The sequence below is a fragment of the Berghia stephanieae genome, chromosome 10 (genome assembly GCF_034508935.2).
Source record: "Berghia stephanieae isolate SIO BIC M18660-M18661 chromosome 10, UCSD_Bste_1.3, whole genome shotgun sequence".
Lineage (NCBI taxonomy): Eukaryota > Metazoa > Mollusca > Gastropoda > Nudibranchia > Aeolidiidae > Berghia > Berghia stephanieae.
Window position 1 is genome coordinate 41,993,754 of NC_088369.1, and position 5,000 is coordinate 41,998,753.

Below are 5,000 nucleotides of genomic sequence, written 5' to 3' on the forward strand. Positions count from 1 at the left end.
AAAAACAAACCTCAAGGTCTAAATCGTGGCCTCCGTAAAGTTATGGCCGGATAATGACCAAAAAATCACGTCAAAATGCCAGTCTTTTGCCACAAAAGAAAACAAATCGTGAGTTGTATTCAATAGTTCAACCAATGAAATAACTTGTTTCCATGAGCTCTACTAACGACAACTCACTAGGCGGTGCAAAAACCAAATAATGACGTCAAACTGCCAGTCCTTTTGGATTTCAGTGTCAGGCTATAACATAACGATGGCTACGTCAAAATGCACATATGAATGCGACCCCCCCCCCCCCCCCCCCCCCCAATCGTCTGAAGGCGGTTTTATCTTCTATGTCGAGATGAACTAGACGTTGAATATCGATTTTTTGATTTACCACAGATTTGAAACTCGGGGTTAATTTCTGATATTCATGACAAAGAATAAACACAATTTCTTACATTGCAACATACCAGTCGCTTTCGTATCGGAAGGTCCTGGGTTCGAGCCTCGCTCGGTGCATAGTTGAGTCCTTGGAAAAGGCTCTCTACTCACATTTTCTCATCGGACTCGGGTGTAAAATGAATACCTGGTCGTTAACAGCGTTGTCTCTGTCGGGAAAATAATATGTAATATCGCCTAACAGACGTCATGTCTCGTTCTACATGTTAGGTGTTGCAGTTGGCCAAGGACCCTTTGTAAAGCGCTTTGAGCACGTTAAGTAGATATTGCGCTTGATAAAAAGCTCAATTTTTAAATATTGTTTTTTTTTTTTTTACTTCCTTATCATTTCAATTCTCAATTCAATTTTCACGATCTCATTCATCCCGACATGGTGATACCATTTAGAGACGGCGGGTCACTTATATATTAGCCGGTCTGATAACCGAAAGCAATTGGATTCAATAGTATGATGTCACGTCGCCCAGCAACGGCGGCCATCGTGGTTCTAAACAAAGAAAATCGGTACTTTATATTCTTCATACTGGCTAGAACTTTTCATATGTCTTTTGATCAGAATTTGTAAAAGTCAAAACATGATCAGATTTATAATGTTTTTTTTCCCCTCTGGATACGCTTTTATGCTCGTCGGAGAAATATTTCAAAAGGGCGTCCGCCATTGTTCCGATAGTTTAGAGCCAGTTACTAAGTTACCATGCGTCGTTACAAGGGAAGTGACGTTACGACATTGAAGAGTATTGTAAGCCTGATTTCACGTCGTTGTAAATGAACAATAATTTTTAATGATCAATCTTTTGTCATTAGCTGATAGATATTTGGACAAAGCTTTGGCTTCGGGGTTAAATGGTGTAAGACCGGAGTAAAATCAAATCACGCCTAAAATATTAATATCAAATAGCTTATAGTGTATTATTTTTTTCTACACTTAAATTTTTAAAATAAAAATTATGCCCTTTTTGCCACGACATCATAAGATTTCGTCGCCTAGGCATTCCACGAAGGAATATAGATAGCTAGATAATTCATCAAACAAGAAGTTTGATGTCGACAGGAATCTCCCATTTTGTCCAAATGAGCAAATTGAATAACTTATTTAAATAAATGTACAACACAATACATAATTAATTGTATTAGTGTCATCATGAACGTTTCCGCTTGAATAATCATTGTTTGTTGACAGCACATAATCCTTACAATATTATGCACACATTTATCGTAATCGCTGTCCTCAATAATTGTAAACAAAACTCCTTTAAAATCTGAAGAAACACACACAAACACCCACAAATTCAATATTGATGATTTATCAGTCTCAATTTAACTCTAGTAAACTTTGAGGAAAAATAAATAAGCTTCACGGTTCTAAAATGTTTGAAATCAGTTACATTTACAGTCAGCAGACAACGAACACATTATCAACAACTGTCGTCTGCTATCGATTTAGATATATGTCAACACACACACACGTAAGAACAGCTACGACACACATTCCTATTTCATTTTCCCTATCTACCTACTTCTACTTCTGTCAACTCGCTAGGTAGTAGTCGGACTAGCTTCGTACTTCGTACACAACACACTCCGATCTCAACCGTGACGTAACGTCTGAGCCTGAGACTTGAAAAGAAATGAAAATACTGACTGACTGACTGACAAAACCTCGGGGTTTCATAATATAATGCGTCTGGAAGTTTATTGGAAATCCCACTTATCGGAGCTCATAAAAATCGTTAAGGCATAATAGCCGTTGACATGAGATATCAGTTTATGGGCGGGGCGGTGGTGGTGGTGGTGGTGGTTGCGGTCGTTTACATACAATACACACAACTCAGCATGTATCGTAGATATTTTGGAGTTCGAGTCACCGAGTTCTATCTTTAATGTTATAAAAGGACTATGTAACATGAGAGAGAATAAATACTCTTATGTTTAACAATGAAATCATTTCAAGAATGTTGATATGACCGACTTGCGCCGTCAAACTTAAATAAAAACAAAATTTAACAAATGTCTTTTTAAATATAAAAATAGTGCGAATGTTAGTAGGGTTTAGTGCAAGACGTTCTTGACTTGAAAAATAATATTAGGTACAGACAGTAGAAAACACTTGAAGGGGGGGGGGGGGGGGGGGGCAAAAAAAAGATTTAAAAGATAAGAAAAACTTAACAATTATTTATTGTCTTTAACCCGTTACCCGCCGTATTCTGGAAAACACGTATTTCAAAATTTAGCCAGAAAACTCGTCCTTAAACAATCGATCGTTTTGAATGATTCTCATCTTGGCAATAACTCTCAAACCTGGGGGGACTTTGCAAGTCACCTCAGGGTCAGCATTGGATTTCAGGCAAGGTGTCGAACATCAAACCCTCCGCTTTCAAAAAAAAAAACAAAACAAAAAAAACAACAAAAAACAAAAAAAAAAACAAAAAAAAACAAACAGATTTAGAGGTGATATTATTATTCGTTGAACACATTCAAAGCCAAAAAAAACGGTACCTAATGATACTACCCCAATGGGAGCGATCTATATTAACTTTCCATGTGCTCGAGGTCATTGGTCACGTTGCAAAATTCGTTGAACACATTCAAAGCCAAAAAAACGGTACCTGATGATACTACCCCAATGGGAGCGATCTATATTAACTTTCCATGTGCTCGAGGTCATTGGTCACGTTGCAAAATGTGCTCAAAGTGGCCTACATAGTTAAAAGTGTTCACATATTGTTAAATATCTAACATCACGATTGATCATTTTATTCAGCTTGACACATGGGTATGTTTACAACTTTCATAAACAAAGCAGCGTGTTTACATTTGTTGAGAAATATCCAATTGTTGTACAGCAACAATCATGTGACAAATGACTAGGTTGGACGAAAACATGAACATAGATCGCTCCCATTTGAAACACACATTTTTTCACTTCAAATAAACATCAATGGATTATTACGACCTTCACCCCTTGATAAAACGTATCAAGCTTCGTTGGCAGAGTAATCGCCCCTCCATCACGAAAAGGATTAAGGAGCTAGTTGCGATCCCAGGTTGAGTTCGGATGTTTTTTGGGTTATTTTTTTTCAAATTGAAAACAATAAAAAAAATCGAGCTTTTATATAGGGCAATATCCACTAAACGTGCTCAAAGAGCTTTACAAGGGGTCCCTGGCCAATAGCAATAATATTTAACATGTAAGACGGGACATGATGCTTTTAGGCGATATTTTTTTTTAAAACGGACAGAGACAACGCTGTTAACGGCCATGTACTCATTTTACACCGAGTACGGTGAGAAAATGTGAGTAAAGAGCCTTCTCCAAGGACCCAACTATGCGCCGAGCGAGGCTCGAACCCAGCCAGGAACCCGATCCGAATGGGAGTGTCATACGACTAGACCACATATCCGCAATAGACTGTGAGTAGTGTGTGTAGAAGAGAAGTTCTAGCAGAGAGAGAGAGAGAGAGAGAGAGAGAGAGAGAGAGAGAGAGAGAGAGAGAGAGAGAGAGAGAGAGAGAGAGAGAGAGAGAGGACAACACATTTTGGTGTTAATGATAAAGTAAATCGAAAAAAAATATCCTTTAACACACTCATAAATGCAAATTAAGAAATTAAAGAGCAGGCACTGGTGTAAGATAGAAGAACTAAGCAAGTGTGTGCGAAAGGTGCTTGAAAAAAAGCAAGAAATAAAAATACAAGTAAAAAACCCATCCCAAAAAATCAGTCGACCTCGACTGGGTATCGAACCTCAGACCTTCTGTTTACCGGATGTCATGATGGTCCGAGGTTCGATCCCCAGTCTAGGTCGACTGATTATTTTGGGACTTTTTTTTTTCGTGAATTTTTCTTTCGTGCTTTGTCTGGCACCTTTCATACACTACACACTTGTTCAGTTCTTTATCCTAAAATGCAAATTTTGAAATGACATCACACGTATAGATAGTTCGAAGATGACGTCACTCAGGCCTTTGTTATTGTTTTTGCCATCCGCGTTTGTGAGTTGTTCTCACTAAACTGTATTAACCAGACTATAAAAGTTCATGGTTACACAGAGTTTGTGTGTTGGTCCGTTATACTTCCGGATGGCAATGTTGTGAACTCCTTGGCCAAGCGCATTCTATCTATAAGGAGTGTTGTTCACTGGTTTTAATAAGATATTCAAGTCTAGAAAAATAAAAAGGGTAGAATCAAAATGTTAACATTTATATAGAATTTTTTTGCGCGGCAGCAGCCTCTTATGGTTTTCACACGACTATGTTATGACGATCGACCCAATCAGCAAAGTTTGTGCGGCTATGTGGTCTTCTGGTATGACACTCGCTTTCGAAACGGAAAGTCCTGGGTTCGAGCCTCGCTTGGATCATAGTCGAGTCCTTGGCAAAGGCTCTATATTCACATTAACTCACTGTATTCAGGTGTAAAATATTCGTAGTAATTTGTGCCCGACGTCTTTATCCGGAAGACGGCAGAGGACGGCAATGCCGGGTCGTCGGATTCAGTCTCCGGTGTGGGATAGCCTTGAGGCAAACAAGACAAATATTTTCCTCTTTAAGTCACTAAAT